Raw genomic sequence first — 23,045 nt, 5'->3', positions numbered from 1 at the left:
AGATTGGTGAGCCATGACAGCTTCCCTTAAAAAACTTGTGAGGGACTCTTCCCAACAAATTTCTGTTCATCTAAGTCTGATAATCCACTGGTTCCCCTTTCCTATATGTTGTTGACAACCAAAGAATTCTAGCCTGAGATTGGTGAAGTCATGCCCCTTGTCCATATGCTTGTTGACCTCCTCAAAGAATTCTAATAGATTGGTGAGGCATGATTTCACTTTATAAAAAACCATGTTGACTCTTCCTCAACAAATTATGTTCATCTAATATCTCTGATAATTCTGTTCTTTACTATAGTTTCAACCAGATTGTACTGAAGTCAGGCTTACTGGCCTGTAATTGACGGGATCATTTTCTGGAGCCCTTTTTAAAAATTGGCGTCACATTAGCCATCCTCCATTTGGTACAGAAGCTAACTTAAATGATAGGTTACAGACTACAGTTAGTAGTCCGCAATTTCACATTTGAGTTCCTTCAGAACGCTTGGATGAATACCATCTAGTCCTGGTGACTTATTACTGTTTAGTTTATCAAGTTGTTCCAAAACCTCCTCTAATGACACCTCAATGTGTGACAGTTCATCAGATTTGTCACCTAAAAACAATGGTTGAGGTTTGGGAATCTCCCTCACATCCTCAGCCATGAAGACCAATGCAAAGAATTCATTTAGGTTCTCCGCAATGGTCTTATCATCCTTGAGTGCTCCTTTAGCATCTCGATCATTCAGTGGCCTCACTGGTTGTTTCACAGGCTTCCTGCTTCTGATGTACTTAAAAAAAAATTGCTATTACTTTTTGAGTCTTTGGCTTCTTCAAATTCTTTTCTGGCCTTCCTAATTATATTTTTATACTTCATTTGCCAGAGTTTAAGCTCCTTTCTATTTTCCTCACTAGGATTTAACTTCCACTTTTTAAAGGATGCCTTTTTGCCTCTCGCTGCTTCTTTTACTTTGTTGTTTAGCCACAGTGGCACTTTTTTGGTTCTCTTACTATGTTTTTTAATCTGGGGTATACATTTAAGTTGAGTCTCTATTATGGAGTCTTTAAAAAGTTTCCATGCAGCTTCCAGGGATTTCACTTTTGGCACTGTCCCTTTTAATTTCAGTTTAACTAACCTCCTCATTTTTGTGTAGTTCCCCTTTTTGAAATTAAATGCTACGGTGCTGGGCTGCTGTGGAGTTTTCTCCACCACAAGGATGTTAAACTTAATTATATTATGGTCACTATTACCAAGTGGTCCAGCTATATTCAACTCTTGGACCAGGTCCCGTGCTCCACTTAGGACTAATTCAAGAATTGTCTCTCCTCTTATGGGTTCCAGGACTAGCTGCTCCAAGAAGCAGTCATTTAAGGTGTCAAGAAACTTTATCTCTGCATCCTGTCCTGAGGTGACCTGTACCCAGTCAATATGAAGATAGTTGAAATCCCCCATTACTACTGAGTTTTCATAGTCACTATCACCATCCTGGTTGGGTAGTCGGTAATATATACCTACTGTGCACTAGCTCTGTCTGTCTGTGTGTATATATACACACACACACACACACACACACACACAAAAGATACAAGCCTTCATGAATTGTGTGTGACTGAGGCTACGTCTTCACAACCCGCCGTATCGGCAGGTAGCAATCGATTTCTCGGGGATTGATATATCGCGCTCCTGTCAACTCCGGAACTCCACCGGAGTGAGCAGCGGTAGCGGAGTCGACAGGGGGAGCCGCAGAAGTCGATCCCGCGCCGTGAGGACGGTAGGTAATTCGATCTAAGATACTTTGACTTCAGCTACGTTATTCACGTAGCTGCAGTTGCGTATCTTAGATCTATCCCCTCCCCTAGTGTAGACCAGCCCTGAGTTGAGATACCTTGCATCTAATTTTCAACAGTCCTAAGGACCTCACAACCTCTGAAATTCAGATGCAGTAGTAGTCAATTTTTGAACTACATTCTCTCAGTGTCTTTGTCCAGTTTTCCTTCTCAAACATTTTCCTCCATGTCTGCTAATGTCCATATCTTTCCTTCCTTTATTGCTTCTTCCAATCTGCATATTCTTACTCCACTTCCATCTGTGCCCCTTTCTCAAGTTTCCCTCTAAACCGAAACTCAAGTAAATAAATAAACTTATATGTTTAGATATAACCCTTTGTAGGTTATATATTTATGTACACACATAAAGGCAGTAGAATAATAAAGTCATGATTGTAACAAACCTGAGTAATTGCATGACCTAATTATTTATTTATCATTTGTGGCAGCTCTGGGATTAACCAGGTTGGAGCCCACTGTGATAAACATTGTACAAACTTATACAAAAGGCTTTGCTTCAAAGAGCTTACAATCTAAGAAAGAAGACATAATAGGTGAAAAACAAAAAAGCAGGTCAAGGTGGGAGAGATTATTTTAACCCACATGCTTCCTATCACTGTTTGCTCTTTTGCTGCATCATGAAGATAATTAGGTCCCGATCCTGCAAAAGTGATTTCCTCTTTCAGATTTCCCTCAAAATAATTAGGGCTCCACACAGGCACCAGACAATGGCAGTTCCCTTCATAAGATCAGGACCTTAGATTTTAAGCTATTCAAAGCAGAGACTGTATCTGTAATATCTGTCTGTTAAGCATTTCTCAGACTTTAGGCATTATATTTAAAAAAAAAAAGGACTAATCTCCTTGTCTATTTCCCAGTCTCACTCCCTTTTTCCCATATTCATTTCTCCAACATTCACCTATTTTCTTGCCCATTTTCCACAGCATGTGAAGTTCTGTGCCTCAAACACACCTGGTAAGATCCCAATCAAAACATTACAGGTAACACAGATTGAAATTGTCAACACAGCGTGCCTACCACACTTCCAAGTGATAAGAGAAGCCAGTTCTTCAAGCCACTTCAACTACAATCTTCAATCTGGGATCCTAGTTGATCATTAAGGCACCAGATGAGGAGCATTACATTAACCATGCACATTACTCTCGGTAATAGGATTTACAACATTTAATCTCACACACACACACAGTATCCAGAAGGGTCCAGGTCTGACACTCATATCTTACACTTCACTCAAGCAACCGAGTATTTAGGAACTCTACTTAATACAAGTTTTGTTAGCTACAAAAAAGATCTTCTTTACATGTTTACTTAAAAGGCAAGAGGATGTACAAATGCATCTACAGAGAAGTGACGCTGACCAGCAGAGACAAAAATACAGCTAAGGAAACACAAAGAAGTATCAAGAAAAAAAATTCAGTGAACAAGAGACATTTAATTCACACCAGTTTCTTGTACATCAATCTAAAAAGCAGTTTCTATTCCTTGTGCTTTAACAAAGATCCCCCCCAACTGTATATTCCTCCCCCCCAAAAAAGGCAGTGGGGGAGGAATATACAGTTCATCTGCAAATTTGACGCCATCAGCTCTGGATTAAACAAAGACTGTGAATGGCTTGCCAACTACAAAACCAGTTTCTCCTCCCTTGGTTTTCACACCTCAACTGCTGGAACAGGGCCTCATCCTCCCTGATTGAACTAACCTCATTATCTCTAGCTTGCTTGCATATATATACCTGTCCCTGGAAATTTCCACTACAACTCTGGCCCTGACCCTGACCCTTAATCTCCCCAGCTGCCAGCCTTGCGCCCCCCCGGCATTTTGGGGAGGGCCATGTGACCCTTCGCCTCCCCACCATGGGTCACCATCATATGAGACCAACATCTGTGACAGTCCCAAAGAGGGTAAGGTTAGTATTATCCCTATTTAACTGATAGTGGCTGTTACAGATATTGCAACCATACAGTATTTTTGGGGACCATACAGTATTAATTTTGGGAATGTTCTATCTATCATTGTGGAGTAGGAATTGTATTCAATTCTATGGGAGGAGAGTTACCACAACTGCTCCTGGAACTAAAAACAATTGGGGGTGATCACTGCAGTTTCTGAGATTGTAAACAGCTCCAGAGTAGTACTAGCCCTAGGGTGGTTTGCATTTCTGAGCCAAACAGATACAGAGGCCCAAGGAAACAAAGCACTTTTGGTATAAAAGGCTGAGTTTAACTAGATTTAGAGGTCTTCTTTCTGATCCAACAGACAGACATGACCTTTTGACTAAGAAAGGGACCCAACCCTCGACAAACGTTTTGAAGGGCATTGGCCTGCCAGATTCTCTATGTGGAAAATGGGTGGTTTATGGTATATTTGCTGTGCATGTACATTTGCAGTGTGTGTACATTTTCTCTGTATGCTCTTCATCCCTGAATATATACAGTCTGCTTACAAAGACTGTCTGGTCATTTGTAAAAACCGTGCCCTTGTTCTTGGAGAGAAATGAAGGAGCAGGGGGCTGGATGTTCGTAAGATATGCTTGGGTAGAATCACAGTAAGAAGCAGGAGACTGCAGCGAAAAATCTCTGGTCAGAAGGGACTAGGAATAGGACAAGGGTCCCTACCCAGAGAGAGGTGAAGGCTAGAGACCTGAGAGCATTCCTTGAGCAGGCCAAAAAGGTGGGACCAGAGGTGCAGATAACCTGAAACTGACAGGCAAATGTAAGGCACTCAAAAGCTAAGTGACTTGCCCATGGCAAGAAAAAGTCTGGGAAGAAGCTGGAATAGAAGACCCCCAGCACTGTATCTTCCTTAAACGTTCCCCTGTAGTATTTGCAATCCTGCTAATGGAACAATAAGCACATGAGAACCAGAAAAGTGAAACTGAGTAGAAACAAAAGTGAGAGAGACTGGTTTAAATTGCTGAGTAAAATGTAAAAAGTAAACAATAGCAAACAAAATTAGCCGATTAAAGTTTTTACTTTTTAGAATCTGAAATATTAGTAACAAGGCTAAAGAAATATATTTTTGTGAACTATTTTTAACTTGACAGTGCTACTAAGTCTTAATTTAAATTTTTGTTTATTGACACCTCCGAGCCGTCTAGCCATCAGATTGGCCAACTGATTTTGTCTAATTTATTTCTTGATAAACATACAAACATATATTTCACCTTATATTTGCAATCACTGTGTATACCTACATTCTGGATTCATAACTACATCTGAATTAGCTTTTATCCTACTGACCCCAAATCAATCGTTTAGCTCACACAGTACTTAAAGCACAAGCAGTTAGATGAACATGTGTATTGAGTTCAAAGCAGTTTCGACACAACAAAACTAAGTCTGCAAAATGGAAAGCCTCTCTGATAGTTACATTCATGGACAGAATTGCTATTATGGGATCTGAAAAGCTCTTTGATCTGCCTCTTAAAAGAGTTGGTAATGTTCAGTGTAAGAATATCATACTACTTGTAGAAAAATAAATCAGTCATCACCAGACCTCCAATGATAATCCTGCTATGAATTCTGTAACATAAATCATTTTTTTATTACTCACTAAAAGAAACATTTAAAATTTAGAGCAGATAAATATAAATAATGTACTTTGAAATAACATTTGCAAAATGAGTAATGGTTTCATTTCACATGTTTCCATTAAATGTTTCAGGTAAGTCATACAGAAACACTTTCATTATTCTACATTAACTCAAAACATTGAACCATAAAGTGGTGATACTTCTTGAATGCCATGTTAAGACCAGGATAACGAGAAACATTAATAATGCTGCAAAATTTCATTGGTGCAGTAAGTGCACTTCTTTTAATAAAAACTCACAAACATCACTGGCACAAATTTGATCTAACAAAGTTATCTGATGGGAAATTACCTCTGGTTCCACATATCCTGGGACATCGGAGGGATGGGTGTCCCCATCTGCCGCTTCATTAAAAAAACAATAATCACTGTAGTTAGCCTATACATTAAATGCTCTGCCCTTTTGTGCAGACCCAGAGCTGTGCTAACATCTTCTAGGATACTGGAGCATTAACAAGTAAATAAACAAGACCAATTAGAAAGACAGAAATCAGTATTTGCTAAGGGGTTGCCTACACTAACACTCATCAGCAAAACTTTTGTCCTTCAGGGGTGTTAAAAAAAACACACACCCTTGAACGAGAAAAGTTTTCATGACAAAAAGCACCGGTATGAACTGCCAACAAAATTGCTTCCACTCGTGGGGGGTGGAAGTTTTTTGTTGGCAGAATTGCTCTTTCTTCTTACACTGCATGCCTTGTAGCGGCACAGCCCTGTTACTAAAAGCCTCGTAATGTAGCCATAGCCTAACTAAAGGCAAAAATTGGTAGACAACATTTATTCAAGCCTCACTAAGGCAGAGGGTTTCCCTAATATACATAGGGACTCATAACATTTTCCAGGTCTCTGATCATACACCCATCACAAATCAGGAGCCCCAGGAGCAGTAGGGAAATGATCACAGGACAGTCATATCTCCAAATTGAAAGCAGCAGTACAGAAGTACTTTCACACAGCTGTAATTGGTGGGAAAACTGATTAGTGCTTTATCTACATCAGGTTTTTCCCATTGCTGCAAATATCAGTTCAGCTCTGCCAGTGGTAACAAACAGGAGAGCAGTAGTGTGGACAAGGTGCTGGTGGTATTTTACACATACAGACGTGTCTTAAACAGGATTAGGCAGTAGTGGTTAAAACAACAGATCCCTGGAGCCCAATTACAGTAGAGCTCCCACATTTACTGATACGGTGGAGCTGAACCAATAGTAGAAATGCTATGAAATTTTTGGCCAAAGAACCCTAGTCATAGATCACTATCTACTGATTGTGAAATAATAGTCAATTTCACAATAGAATGGCTCCCCTTGAAAAACACACTGAATAGAAGCACAGCACCACACTCTCTAAAATGTACTAAAAGGAGAAGTCATACAAAACCAGAGAAATAAAAAGGAATAACAATGGTATGCAATAAAAATCTTGGTAGAAAAATATGAGCCATCCTAGTTTAGACAACAGGAATTCTTCTGCACCCCTAGATATTTCCTAGAACAGCTAACAGTTTCATGACAATAATCCCAACCTTTCTTAGAACTTTGTGGGAAACCATCACAGTATAAATTTTAAAAATACATACATTAAAACTATTCTAAACATACTTGCCCACATTTGATTTATCTGGAAGTCTATCTGAAAAGTTACTGCAAACTGTCTTAAGGTTCTTTTAAAATTTCAGATTCATAATTTAAAAATAATTTATAATTCCAGATTTCATAGGAAAGCATACAACCCCGCCTAACCAATAGGGAGAATAATATATGTTAAATATTTTTAAATATCTAGTTCCAACCTGAAAAGAATACATTGGAACTATTCATTAGTGGTATTCTTATGTATACAATTAGTATTAAGATCTACTAAATGTTATTTAAGAACAAAGAGAAAAATCAAAGAAATTGATGCAAAGAAAAAGTCCAACATTCAACATCCATTCAACAAAGTCTGCCTGTAGAACTTATTGCCATGTGATGATGTGCATGCCAAAAGAATTAGACAAGATTATGGAGGATAGGTCCACCAATGGCTATTAGCCAAGATGGTCAAGGATGCAACCCCATGCACCAGGTGTCCCTAAACCTCCAACTGCCAGAAGCTGGGCGAGCAGATGGATGAATCTCCATAAATAACCACTTTGAATTCAATTTATAATTAGAAATACCAATAATTAAGGTAAATTAAAGAGCATGAACAAAGTAAGAAAAAAATAGAGCAGAGTAACAAGGATCCCATAAAAGGTTGCTCAGCTGTCTTTTAAAACTCCTGTAAACATATAATACTGTAGTATGAAAAGCTAATATTTCTACAAAATACAGGATTAAAGATTAAAACTCTACACACAAAAAAATGGCTGTTTTCCAGAGCTCCAAAATATAACTAGTTTTCAGCCACTTGTACATCAATTGCACATTTTTTACCAATACAAAATTATCTCTAAATTTTGTATATTGTCGCAGAAAACACAGCTTCTCAGAATGTCCTTTGACCAACACTAAAGGAAAATTGAGCATGTTGGTTTACATTTCTGTTAACCTCAAAGATTCTGATCTCATTAAGAATCTAAGATAGATTTATAAAGAGTCCACCTTTTAATTTCATTAAACAGTTTAATCTTAATGACACTTACAAAAAAATAATTGTGGCCATTTTAATTAAGAAGTTTTGAAATAGGACAGGATTACACTAACCTCTCTAAACAGCTTTTTTATAAAATCCCTGATTCATCAGTATCTGTCTGTGGATTGAAATTATTCCATTTTATTCCCATCTGAAATCCTACCAGGAAAATTTTTACTTGGAATATGGTCAACATAGTAAAAGAAAAAGATTTATTAGGCAAATAAAGAGTTAACACCCAACTTCTTACAAAGACAAAAGTAAAAATAATACATAACTAATACCTCACCTATTAGTATTTTACATGTCATTTAAGTTAATTTTACAAAGATCTTTAAATCACTATAAAAAAGCCTCAAAAACTGAAAGCATAACAATTTATCTTCTGCTAAATGCTGATATAAGGAAGAGACCTGCAACAATAGAAACTGACATCTTATTCAGGGGCCAAGCATTATAATAGTGCAACTTCCTCATTAAACCCTCCTCAGACCAAACAATCTTCCTGAAGCTGAGGCTGCTCTTTCTCTGCTTTGGGCCCCTCTGACACAGGCTACCAATTGTGCCAAATTAAAAACAAATGTATTTAATTTGTACCTTAACAGTACTGAACCCTACAACAGGGGTCGGCAACCTTTCAGAAGTGGTGTGTCAAGTCTTCATTTATTCATTCTAATTTAAGGTTTCGCGTGCCAGTAATATATTTTAACATTTTTAGAAGGCCTCTTTCTATAAATCCATAATATATAACTATACTATTGTTGTATGTAAAGTAAATAAGGTTTTTTAAAAGTTTAAGAAGCTTCATTTAAAATTAAATTAAAATGCAGAGCCCCCTGGACCAGCGGCCAGGACCCGGGCAGTGTGAGTGCCACTGAAAATCAGCTCACGTGCCATCTTCGACACATGTGCCATAGGTTGCCTACCTCTACCCTACAACATAGGTTTAAAGGAGTTTAATCTGCTAATCTAAAATATGGAAATTAGAGAGCCAGGCAGGCAGTGTTTAGATCTAGTTATATATTAGATTTAGATGAGAGCTTGGTTTGGAGATTGAATCTGGGTCCAGGTTTGGATTGGATACCATTTCCTCTATCTTGGGCTGATATCTCATAAAATCGACACATGAACCAAAACTTATAAATATTTACATTTTTATGTATCTATACATTTTTATACTCTTTTGATCACTGAATTATCTATCAGGCATACCTAAAGCCTAGGTGCATTCCACAAAACCGAAAACAACCTGTCACTAAAATTCAATTACTATGTCTAAAAACAATTTCTAGACAATAAAACTTTCCCAACCATCAGAACAGCTTTTATTACAGCATAACATCCATCTCTCCCCTACTCAGTCTAGTAGGCCCCTTCCAGTTTTGAATCCAATCTGGAATCAAAATCGTAGGGCAAGGAAGGTTCATCTAAGAATTCTAAACAAGCACTACCACCACCCAAATTGGAAGATGGTTGGATCTGAAGTTTCACATTTTGGTCAATCTCTAACAGAAACATTTTAAAAGTTTAGGAAAAGTATACCTAAACAATGAAATCCCATGGAAGACTCTGATTTGTTAAAAAAAAATCTGTAAAACTTTTTATTATAAATAGGTAAACAAGATAGATAACTGTAAAACTGAAAGTCTATTAATTCCCATCTGGTACTTGTTTCCAAGCTCGTTAGTATGATAAAAACAGTCCTTCAGACACAATGCATCATCTGGATCTGTTTATGACCAAAGGATTAGTACACATCTAAAAAATCCTGAAATATTGAGGGAGCTGATTATTTATGAGAAGGTCATGCAAGACAGTATCAAAAGCTTTACTAAAGTAAAGATATACCACGTCTACCACTTCTCCTCTATCCCCCACTATGCCCCCCATCCATGATTGTGTCCAACAATAAAAATAAACTAGGGAAATGCAACCTAGATGGAGTTACTATAAGGTGGGTGCATAACTGGTTGGAAAATCATTCCCAGAGAGTAGTTATAGGTGGTTCACAGTCATGCTGGAAGGACATAATGAGTGGGGTCCCACAGGGATCGGTTCTGGGTGCAGTTCTACACAATATCTTCAGCAATGATTTAGATGATGGCATATAGAGTATACTTATAAAGTTTCCGGACAATACGAAGCTGAGAGGGGTTAAATATATGGAGATATACCTATCTCCTAGAACTGGAAGGGACCCTAAAAGGTCATCAAGTCCAACCCCCTGCCTTCACTAGCAGGACCAAGTACTGATTTTGCCCCAGATCCCTAAGTGGCCCCCTCAAGGACTGAACTCACAACCCTGTATTTAGCAGGCCAATGCTCAAACCATTGAGCTATAAAATTCAAAATAATCTGGAGAAACTGGAGAAATGGTCTGAAATAAATAGGATGAAATTCAATAAGGACTAATGCAAAGTACTCCACTTAGGAATGAACAATCAGTTGCATGCATACAAAATGGGAAATGACTGCATAGGCAGGAGTACTGCGGAAAGGGATCTGGGGGTCATAGTGGATCACAAGCTAAATATGAGTCAACAGTGTAAAGTTGTTGCAAAAAAAGCAAACATCATTCTGAGATGTATTAGCAGGAGTATTATAAGCGAGACACTAGAAGTAATTCTTCTGCTCTACTCTGCGCTGATTAGGCCTCAACTGGAGTATTGTGTCCAGTTCTGGGTGCCACATTTCAGGAAAGATGTGGACAAACTGGAGAAAGTCCACAGAAGAGCAACAAAAATGATTAAAGGTCTAGAAAACATGACCTACGAGGGAAGATTGAAAAAACTGGGTTTGTTTAGTCAGGAGAAGAGAAGACTGAGAGGGGACATGATGACAGTTTTCAAGTACATAAAAGGCTGTTACAAGGAAGTGGGAGAAAAATTGTTCTCCTTAGCCTCTGAGGATAGGACAAGAAGCGATGGGTTTAAGTTACAGCAAGGGTTGGACATTAGGAGAAACTTCCTAACTGTCAAGGTGGTTAAGCACTGGAATAAACTGCCTAGGGAGGTTGTATAATCTCCATCATTGGGGATTTTTAAGAGTAGGTTGGACAAACACCTGTCAGGGACAGTCTAGATAATACTTAGTCCTGCTTTGAGTGCAGGGGACTGGACTAGATGATCCCTCAAGGTCCCTTCCAGTCCTATGATTCTATGGTTTAATATAACTGTAGATGTTATAAAACATACCCTTTCCTCCCCACCACCACTGCCTTTGCAAAAGTGACATGCTTCACACCACCACCATGAAATAATAAAGACATATTAAGCATAGTATTAAAGGCACAAGTTACAAATCCTCCCTTTTAGGATTTAGATCTAGGGTCTGAGAGGGGCACCTTAGGGACAAACAGGGGTTTGTTTCACTCCCCTCTTCGGGGGTTACATAGAGAAAACTGAGTCGCATAAACAGAATCCCTTACTAGTGGGGCTAGTACCATATCAGATATAGAGCAAAGAGATGCAGGGATCCCAGGGCTGGGGGTTCAGAGAGGAACAATATAGTAGAAGGCACAAGCCACACTCTAGAACAGGGGTTGGCAACTTTTCAGAAGTGGTGTGCCGAGTCTTTATGTATTCACTCTAATTTAAGGTTTTGCGTGCCAGTAATACATTTTAACGATTTTAGTAGGTCTCTTTCTACAAGTCTATAATATGTAACTAAGCTATTGTTGTATGTAAAGTAAATAAGGTTTTTAAAATGTTTAAGAAGCTTCATTTAAAATTAAATTAAAATGCAGAGACACCCAGACTCGTGGCCAGGACCCAGGCAGTCTGAGTGCCACTGAAAATCAGCTTGCGTGCTGCCTTTGGCACGTGTGCCATAGGTTGCCTAACCCTATTCTAGAGGGAGCCTAGCTGGACTCAGAGGGCTCTTTCCCTCCTCTCTGGGATCCGAAGCCTGGGTGCTCAGAAAGGGGGAGTGGGGGCTCGAACACCCTCAACTGTAGCCAGGAGAGGTGCCCAGGGCTGGGGGCTTGAGCACCCTTAGCTGCAGTCAGAGGACTGGGGTCCCAAGGCTGCGGGATCCCAGAGATGGGGGCTTGAGCATCCTTAGCTATAGCCGGGGGTGGGGGAGAGTCCCAGGGCTGGGGGCTTAAGCACCCTTAGCTGCAGCTGGGGAAGGAGGGTCCCAGGATTAGGGGCTTGAGCACCCTTAGCTATAGCCAGGGAAGGAGGGGTCCCAGGGATAGGGGCTCGAGCACCCTTAGCTGTAGCTGAGGGGGGGGTTCCAGGGAAGGGGGATCCCAGGGCTGGGGCTTGAGCACCCTTAGCTGTAGCCAGGAAAGGGGGGATCCCAGGGATAGGGGTTCGAGCACCCTTAGCTGTAGCTGAGGGGGGGTTCCAGGGAAGGGGGCTGGCGAGCTCGAGCCACCCTTAGCTGCAGCCGGGAGGAGGCGTCCCAGGGCTTGGGGGCTCTCTGAGGAAACGTCCCTGACTCTTCCTCTGGTGGGGGTTCTCCCCTCTGGCTGCCCGGGTGGAGGGGGCTCCCGGCTCCTTTGAGTCCCCAGCCCTGGCCCGTCAGGACACGCCAGGGACAGTGTCGCCCGCCGCTACCGCGAGGTGCGGAGCGCCCCCTGGTAGCCAGCCCCCGCCGGCGGGAGCGTCACACCGGGCAGCAGGGGCCTGGGGAGCGGGATGCCGGCGGGCTTGGGGGTGGAGGGCGCGGGCCGGCTCACTCACCGCGGGAGGCGGCAGGCGCCGCCAAAGGTTGCATGGCTGAGGGGACCCCGGGTCCCTCGCCCCGCCGCTCCCGGACGGCCCGCACGCACAGCCAGCGTATATCCGCTGGAAGGCCGGCGCCCGCCCTCACTCTTAAGCCAGCCCGGCTAGTTCTTCCGCGGCGATGGCCGCCGGCCAGCTCACATACCCTCGGCCCCGAGGCGCACTGCCGCACCGCCGGCGGGGCGGGGGAGCGGGGAGCCTGCCGCACTCGCGAGTCGCCACACCGGGCCTGAGCCCCCCCCGCCCCATCCCTCGTCCCCGAGAGGGGACCTAGCGGGGTCTCTGCAGGGAGACGGGCGTGATGACTGCCCCACAGGGAGACAGCTATACCAGCATCCAGATCTCCACACACACCACACAACATCCACATCTCTCACACGCACCACACCACTATACACGGACATAGACCAGGAGGACAGCTCGAATGCCACACACCCGGACACACAAACACACACAGCTACATCCCAGGGAGACAACACAACTATATGATCATACGCATCTCTCTCTAACATACACCACACAACTACACACATACAGCAGGGAGACAACCATAATGCCACACACCTGGATACAGAACCACACACACACACATATGCACCAGGGAGACAACTACACATCTCACACGCACAACTACACACATACATGGACATACACCAGGGAGACAGCTGTAATGCCACACTCCCTGACACACAACCATACACCAGAGAGACAACTATGACTACATACACTTCTCACACATAGGGAGACAGCCATAATGACACAGCCAGACACACAAGCACACACAGATTTACACCAGAGAGACAACTGTGTCAATATACACTTCTCACACACTGAGACACACAACCACACCAAGGAGACAACTGTAATGACACACATATCTCACACACGAGACATATACACTAGAGAGACAACCATAATGTACACACAAATTTCATGCCATATACACAAAAAGATATATACCCACAAACCATGCATACTGATGAACAGGGACAGGCATCCATCCACAAGGAATACACCAAAGAAAGAACTATAACTGCACACACAGGGATATATAGCAGAGGAAACAATCAATAACTATATATACAGATCACACACAGGGACACACAATCCTCCACATATCCATAGGGACAACCATCCATCCAGATGCAAAGAAACACAACTTTCCACTGAGGGTACTTACATAACCATACATGCATGGACATACAATGAGACACACACACTACCATCTACCTAGGGACACACAACTGTACACACAAGAATAACATACACAGCTGAAGAGATAATACATACACACTGACAACGCTCACGTTTCTCATATAAACACACATACTCTGAAGAATAACTGACAGACATACAGAAACCATTATTGTACACTTACTGTATAATCTCAACAATTATTTATTTTTAAAAAGAAAACCAAGAAAATGCAACCACCAAAAACAAATTGCCTCTTTGTTCCCTAGCTTTAGACAATCAGTAACTTGTCAGTAACTATCAGGGAATGTGTTTTTTTCCTTTTATATTATTTATCTGCAGTTTGGTTGTCTTTTGGCTTAAATTTTACAGTGTGTTATTTATTTCAGTCCATGATTCTTGTGCTTGTGTATGTAAACATGCATACATACACACCACTGTCCTCTACTGTATTGAAATCAATACTGTTCAATTGTGTGTCATAGGACCTTTATCATGGAGTTTCACAAATAAATTACTGAAGTTGCAGAAACAAACACACATACACACTCCCTTCAATAATTTCTCATGTCTCATTTAATAAAATCAAATAAGACTGCAAATCTCAGGATTTAGAGATAAAGAAATCACAGATCCACATTTCTTTTAATAGAAGAATTCTTATAGGAGGATAAATGTTGAAGGGATTCTTGATAGGGGATCCTGTGCTGGAAAGAGCTATTTCACATACCCATGAATAACATGTAGTGTAAGAAGGGGAACCAGATAATTTCCATCCCAGAATACTGAAATAATTAGGACATGAGACTGATAGGCCAGTAGCAAAGGTTTTTAATAAATCCATCTATCTGTGGGGGACTACCAGATGACCAACAGCTAATGTCATATCTATATTTAAAAAGGGGAAAAAAGTGATCTCTGAAATTACAGACCTGTTACTCTGACCTCAGTGGTAAGCGATGCTTTAAAATAAATTGTGAAGGAAAGAATAACTAAATTAATGGTGGCAAATGGTAAAGGGGACGTAATGCAACATGGGTTTACCAAAGATAGATTATGCCAGTCTAACCTGATTTTGTCCTCTGAGAAAATAACTTTTTCTACATATGGGAAATTAAGAATATCTAATATACTCAGACTTCAGTAAAGCATTTGAGACAGTACCACACAGGAAATTAGAAGATTAATATAAGAATTGTAAGGTGAATAAAGAATTGGCTAAAAGAGAAGACAGCTACAGCGTTTGCTGAAAGGTGAACTATCAAACTGGTGGTAGGTCATTAAAGGAATTCCTCAAGGATCCATCTTGGGAACAATCTTATTCAATATTTTTATTAATGATCTTGGCACGAAAAGTAGGAGTGTACTAATGAAATTTGCTGATGAAACAAAGTTAGGAAGCATCATCAATACTGAAGAGGATTGGAATATTATACAGGAAGATCTGGATGACCTTGAAGACTGGAGTGACAGAAGTGGGATGAAATTCAATAGTACAAAGTGCAAGGACATACACTTTGAGTCTAATCATAAGAATTTCTGCTACAAGCTAGGAGCTCATCAGTTAGAAGCAACAGAGGGAAAGAAGCACCTGGATGTATGGTTCGATCACAGGATGACTGTGAGTCACCAATGTGCTGAGGCTGTGAAAAAAAAGGTAAATGCAATCCTAGGATGTATCAGGCAAGGCATTTCCAATAGAGATAAAGTATTAATCCCATTCTACAAGGTGCTGGGACCTCATTTGGAATACTGTTTACAATTCGGGTCACCCAAGTTCTAGAGAGATTAATTCAAACTGGAACAGGCACAGAGAAGACCATCTAGGATGATCAGGAGAATGGAGGACCTATTTTATGAGAGAAGACTAGAAGAGCTTGGTTTATTTAGCATAGCAAAATAAGACTGATGGGGGATATCATTGCTTTCTATAAATGCATTAGGAGGGTAAAGACCTATTTAAGCTGAAGGACAATGTTGGCACAAGAACAAATGGCCACACACCATTGGCCATGAACAAATTCAGATTGCAAATTAGAAGGTTTCTAACCATTAAAGATGTGTTTATGGAACAACCTCCCAACAGAAGTTGTAGGGGCAAAGAGCTTAATTAGTTTTAAGAAAGAGCTGGACAAATTTATGAGTGGGGTTGTTTGATGGTGTTGCTTATGTTGGTAGGGTGCAGGGCTCAGCAGTCCTGCGGTTCACTTCCAGTTCACCTCTTATGTTCCTAAAAGCTCATGCTTCAGAGTTTCAGCCAGCCACCTGCAGGGATCAGGAAGAGATTTTCCTTCTCCCCCCCCCCACCCAATGTATTATGGGATGAAGGTTGATCTCCTTCCTCTGAAGCATCAGGGATGGCCACAGCTGGAGATGGGACATTGGATGGAGAAGGTCAGAACTCCAAGGTGGGGCTGAGCATTTTCTCTCTCACATGCTTGGCTGGCTGGTTCTTGCTCACATGCTCAGTGTCTAACTGACTGCCATATGTGGGATTGGGAAGGTGTGACGAAGTGGGTTTTTTTTCTTGGGGTTTTCTGTCTTTTCCAGGGTTTGCATGTACAGGGGGTGGGACTCAATGTACCTGAGTGTTACTGGTTTAACGAGGTGAGGGGAGAGGGAGTTTGTTGTTACAGAGGACCGGAGAGGGACTCGGGACCCCAGCCCAGGAGACACAACCGGTTCTGGCCAGTGGGAGGACAATGGGCTGCAGAGAGAGGACCCCGGTGACCTGACCAGCCGGTTCCAGCCAGAGGAGAGCTGCGAGGAAAGGGGACTCAGGCCTTCCTGTTTACGACCCTGTTTACCTGGAGAGAAGACAATGGACTGAGGCGGGGCTTGAGGCCGGGGATATCAGAGACCCAGCTGGGAAGCAGGGGGGCTCGGGCTGGCGAGGGGAAGCAGGCAGAGCCCACCTGGATGCAGGGAGACTGGGATGTGCTGTTATTGTGAGAGGCCAGGCCTGAGGCCCTGAGAGTTTCCTGTGCTGTGTTCAACTCTCAATAAACCCTCCTGTTTTATGCTGGCTGAGAGTCACTCTGGTCTAGAGAACAGGGTTGCATCAGCTCCTTTGGGGGTGAAGAGGCCCAGGGGGTCCAGAGTGCGTGGACTCCCGGAGGGGGCCCACGGCAGAGACAGACGTGCTAAGGCTCAGAGAGGTGCGGCTCCAGGAGGTGGAGGGGCCTGACCCCGAGAGAGAGTGGACCCCCGAGAAGGGCTGTCTCACTAAAAGGGGCACCCCCCACGGACCGCACAGGGCCAAGAGTGGGCATGATCTGTGAGTCCGTGACAGATCAGTCCCCAGGTCAGATTGGCATAGACTTTGTTTTGTTGTTTTTGCCTTTCTATGCAGTGTGTGTGCCTGTCACTTGCTGGGATTATCTAATATATCCCATATGATAATTTTCCTGCCATTGCAGGCTCCTCAGGCACTGGTGCACCTCATTCTTTCCTATTCTTTCTGTTGCACATAGTGGGCTAGTCTCCTGTGAACTGTAATTAGTTTGGTCCAAGATTGGTTGTTGGGTTTAGTTTGTGCGTGCTGACGTGCTGGTGGCCTGTGCTATACAGGAAGTCAGATTAGATGATCTGGTACAGGGAAACTGAAACCTACTGAAGACTAGAACTCATTAACAGAAGCTCTCCATCCTGTACTCTGACCACTAGGCCATCTTACATCTCAGAGGTGAAAGTTTACTTAATGCTGAATATTTAATTTAATCTGTATAACCTAGAAGTGAGGCAAAGGCATCAAATGTTTCTCTTTGCAAGGAAAAGGTGTACATCTGACTAGGAAAAGACATTTCCTTTGCTGTCTCTTCAAACATTTTAGCTTGTTTCCTTTTTTGCAATCTCAGTTCTGTTTAACTATTCTGTGGGGGGGTGAAGCCATTGAGATAAAGTAGGAACTCACCTGAGTCTTCACCCCCCAAACCAAAACTATTGTGAAGTTTGAATACATTTCCTATAAAGTCAATGTTACCGTGATGTTTGTAGTATCTTCTCTACTTGGGAACAAAGGCAATTTAGCCCTCTTCCATAACCCCTGAAACAAGTTGAAGATAAATAAGAAGAATACTAGATCATTAAGCTATAGTCACATACACACCCTTAAAGAGTAAGATAAATATATTTTCTCTCGGATTGTATTCTGTAGCCATTTCTACACCAATCAAAGCTTTGCTTCATGCATGTATGCAGAAACATTTAATTATTTCATATTCAAGTTTAAGTAACTGCTGTCCCTGTTGCCCTCCTCCTCTCACTCTTCTTAGTTTTTGTTTTTTTTAAACAGCAGCTCTTTGCATATCATGTCCTTTTTACACTGTAAACTCTGAAGATCTGGGACTGTCTCTCACTATGTGGTTTTACAGTGCATTGCACAATGAGGCTTGAACTAAATTGCGCCTCTGAATGCTGGGACCCTGATCTTGGTTGGGCCTTATAAGTACAAAAGCAATACAAATCATAAATATTTAGATCAGTTTTGTTCTCAATGCTTATTTTCACATGAGGAATTTACACACCCTGACTGGGTCTGGAATTCAAAAGTACTGTATGGTTCTGGTGGACTCCTGGTCCAGACAGAAGATGGAAATACTGGCAATTTTTCACAAAAGCATTATCTGCAGAACAAGGAAGTTCAGATAATTCTGATTAGGCTCCAGATTAGTATGGTTATGCTGAGTGGCATGAACACAAGACTTGGAATTAAGAGACACAGGTTCTAGTCCCATCTCTAAAACTGATTTTACCCAATTGTAGAGTGAAGATAATGATATTTACTGCACAGGCATAGTGTGATACTTACTTAATGTTTGTACTTAAAGCACTTTGAGAGCATCATATGAAAAGTGTGCTAGATATTATGATTAATATAATTATTTCATATTACCTGAACGCTAGGGATACTTATCTCACTGAAACTATGAACCTTTGAGGTTCACACATCCCTAGCAGTTTGAAATTTAACTTCAGATCTTCATCTGCTTAAAAATGCTGTAAACCCACTTCACACTTACACACATGCCACTGGAAGATCTTAAAACACTTTATAAGTACAAATTATCATAGCCTCACAGCACTCTTTTTACAGACAGGCACAGACTCTCAGTTCAAGTGACCTGCTCAAGATAACTTGGGAAATCTGTCTAGAGCTGGGAATAAAACCTACTTTTATCCCCTGATTCTAATAACTATATCTTATATCATAAGCACAAGCCCATCCTATTTACTTAAGTCAAATAAAGCCTTTCCTAAGGCTAGGACTTCGAGGCCTAAAAAGATAAAAGTATGTTAAAGTAAAGGTCATCTAGAGTTAAAGGAAAGTGAGGAGGTCTCTGGAAGTCACGGATTCCATAACTTCTGTGATCTCCATGACATAATTTTAGCATTATCAATAGGGTGTCTGGAACTGAACTGTAATCTAGGTGAGGACATATCATCAATTTACAGAACGGCATCATAACTTTTTACTAATATTTCTATCCTATTTTTATACATTCCAACATCCTTGTTTTGTTGTTGTTGTTTTTTTTAATAACTGGAGTACATTTAGCAGATGGTGTCATTCAGCTGTCCACTCCACAGAACTGCTCAGGTCTTTTTCCTGAGTGGTTAAAACTGAGAACTCACTTTGCATATAAATCCAAATTATTTCTTCCAGTTTGCATTACTTTGCATGTTATCAGCATTATTCTACCATTTATTGTGTTTCCTATTTATCCTGCATTGCTAGATCTCACTGGAATTCTTCTCTAGACTATTGTAATATAAATAATAAGACCTCACTTTATAAAGTACTAAAAGTGCACAAGTACACAAGGAAGATTGTGATAGGATGAGGGCAGAGTTAAGATATATAGATTTTTAAGGCCAGAAGTGACCAGTATGATCATATAGTCTGACCTCTTGCATGACACAGGCCATAGAATTTCACCTAATATTTCCTGCATCAAGCCCACAACTTCTGGTTGAGTTACCATGTATCTTTTATAAAGACAGCTAATACAAGGTTAAGGCTGTTCCGAGACCATAAACATGCATTTTCATACCTTCTCATCTTTTTTTTCTTTTCTGGGAGGCAGGCCAGTTGAGAGTATAAATTAACCTTGTTTTAGAATTTCCTTATTTTTGAATGTTGGAGGAGATAACTTAAAATGTACTTTTCAGGGTTTTTCTTTTACATTCTGCTACTTTCTCAATGTAACTCTAGGTTAATGAAGCTTTTTGTTCAGAATTATATAAAAAGATGGGCTTTCTTCAACAGAGACAGGAACCCAAAGAATAGATAGCTTAGTAGGGAGCAGTAAACATAGCTGGGTTAATTTCTGTTAATCACTTCCTTGCTTTGTTTATCTTGTGTTAAATGGTTGCTAGCTGTACAAGGAGGCAGGGGCTGTGACCCTGGCTTATGACTTTTTAAAATTGTGTTACTAGAAACACAGTAAATGCAAACCCCCAGAAAGGGGATTTTATTTTCCCCCATAAATCTATGACATGGGACTCTTCAGAAGCCCTGTCTTGGGTCATGTGTAGGTCTGCTTATCCTTGCATCCCATTTCCTATTATCTCCTATCCATTGGGAGAATCCTTGGCATTTATTCAAAGCATCACACTTTGGGATGAATTCTTTTGGTTTTCTCCATCCTAAAATACACAAGACATTTAAGACATTCCAAGCTTCTTCTTAGTTTTAAATACTGCTCCACACTAATTCACATCTTTCCTGGAATTAAAGGAAATCCCACTTGTGCTTTTGTTTCTCTTCTCTCTCAAAGAGCAGTTCATTACAAAGTATGCATGGCTCTTCAATCTATTCAACAGCAATATCTCAGTTGCAGAGTTCAACACTACAATGATCTGGTATGCTAGATATTGACTAATAGAGTGGTAAGTGTGCTGATATAATCTGCAGTCAACACCAGCATGGTGGAGGGCAGAATTAGAATTGAGAAAGACCTTGAGAAGTTGGAGAAATGGTCTGAATTCAACAAGATGAAATTCAATAAAGATAAGTGCAAAGTACTTCTCTTAGGAAGGAAAAATCAAATGCACAACTACAAAATGGGAAATAACTGGCTAGGTGGTAGTACTACTGAAAAGGATGAGGAGGTTACCTACCTTTAGCTGGCAGTTCTTCAAGATGTTTGGTCCCTATTTGTTTTCCAAACGTGAGTGCATATGCACGCCATGCTCCGGAAGATTTCTGCAGCAGTGTCCGTTGACCCATATGTGCACTGTACGTAGCCCTGTGTTCCAGGCAAGGTTATATGAGGCTGTGCAGGATGATGCCCCCTCGGTGACCCTCTTACCACTGAACAGCACAGTCTGCAGCGGAAGGGATGGTGGGAGGTGTCATAGTATTCTTTCCCAAATCTGAACCTTAGCGTCCAGAAAATGAGATACTAGCATGAATCCTCTAAGCTTATTACCAGCTTAGATCCTGTAGTGCTGCCACCAAACAGAAATTCCAGTGTCTGGTACACTCTGTCCCCAAAAACCTTCCCTGGGGACCCCAAGACTCAGATTCCTTGAGTCTCACAACAAAGGGGAATAACCATTTCCTCCCTAGGTTACCCTGGAAGACCCTTCTCCCCACAAATTCCCTGATGAGTACAGACTCAATCCCCTTGAGCCTTAACTAGGAAAAAAATCAAACAGGTCTTAAAAAAAAACTTTAATAAAAAGAAAGAAAAAACATAAAATTGTCTCTATAATCAAGATGAAATATTACAGGTCTACTAGCTTATAACAATGGATAAACAGCCTTATCCAAAAATACAATTTAAAAATATTCCAGCAAACTACACATTTCCACATAAAGAAAACCAAAGAAAAAGACTATAACTGCCTTTTTACTTACTCACTATTCTGAATAGATAAAGGACTGTACAGGAGATTGCAGAAACCTGGCTGCACCTCTAGGCCTGTCCAGGACCAGAGAGAACAAAGCCAAACCAAACCACAAACAAAGCTTCCCGCCCTTGAGATTTGAAAGTATCTTTGTTTCCTGATGGGCACTACTAGGTCAGGTGTTGTTTGTTAACCCTTTCCAGGTGAAAGAGACATTAACCCTTAGCTATCTGTTTATGACAGGAAGGTATTAGAATTCAAATAGGGACCACACATATGGAAGAACCACCAGTTACAAGTAAATAACCTCCTCCTCTTCTTCTTCTTCAAATGATGATCTCTATAAGTATGTCAAACATGGGTGAATAGCAAGCAGTGATCGGCACAGAGGTGGATGCAAGGATGCAAGAAGTATCACAGTCTGCAGGACACAACACAGCCCATGACCGTGTCGCCCGCCGCCCCCTGGTCAATGGTGTAATGAGTGGTGAAGGTATGCATGGAATGCCAGGTCACTGCCCAGCAGATGTCATTCGAGGATATGTCCATCAGGGAGGCGGAAGTAGTCATGTGTGCCCATGCTGAGTGCTCCGTAATCCAGTAGGGCGGCAGGGTGTTACACAGCACATAGCACTCGCACATGCACGTAGAGACCCACTTCAAGATGCACTGGGAGGAGAGGGCTTGGACCCAGGACCTGTCCACAATGATCATGAACAAGCACAGAGAGGCACGGAAGATTTGAGTTCTGTCCAGGTAGAATGCAAGTGTACGATGGACGTCAAGCAAGTGCAGGGTGGTGTGCAGCTTAGTACGGAAGACCAGGAGGTGAATCAACTGGTTGAGGTGAAACTCTGAGACCATATTTGGGAGGAATTAGGGGGTGAAGGCATAAGGAAACCTTCTAGTTATGAAAGACTACATAAGGGCGGAATCACCCATCGTGGCCACCAATTTGCTGACCCGCCGAGTGTAGGTGATAGTTACAAGGAAGATGATCTTCATGGAAAGAGAACACATGGCCAGGGGCTTGAAGGGGTGGGGTCTGGTGAAGGTGGATAGCACAAGGTTGAGGTCCCAACAGCCCCTTCAGGAAGCAAGCGGTGGTGGGGTGAGTAAACATCAAATGTCTGTTCAGAGGTGGAAGGAAGGTACTATGTGCCACCAGGTGGACCGGGTCACAGCCAAGGGAGAGGCCTGAGTTTCAGGAGGTAGTTCAGAATGGTAGAGATGGAA

The 23,045-nt window shown here is 41.6% G+C and overlaps 1 protein-coding gene across 1 annotated transcript in view; it reads right to left on the bottom strand.

Annotated features, from left to right (window-relative positions):
• ZFYVE9 (zinc finger FYVE-type containing 9) overlaps window positions 1–12,898 on the bottom strand; it is a 104,706-nt gene extending 91,808 nt beyond the window's left edge. The window contains exon 1 of the mRNA XM_032768402.2: window positions 12,720–12,898. The gene's annotated coding sequence lies outside the window, so the exon portion shown is untranslated. The remainder of the gene's footprint in view (window positions 1–12,719) is intronic.
• Between the last annotated feature and the right edge of the window lie 10,147 nt (window positions 12,899–23,045).

Source organism: Chelonoidis abingdonii, chromosome 7, assembly GCF_003597395.2.
Source record: "Chelonoidis abingdonii isolate Lonesome George chromosome 7, CheloAbing_2.0, whole genome shotgun sequence".
Lineage (NCBI taxonomy): Eukaryota > Metazoa > Chordata > Testudines > Testudinidae > Chelonoidis > Chelonoidis abingdonii.
This window is presented reverse-complemented; position numbering and strand designations above follow the sequence as displayed.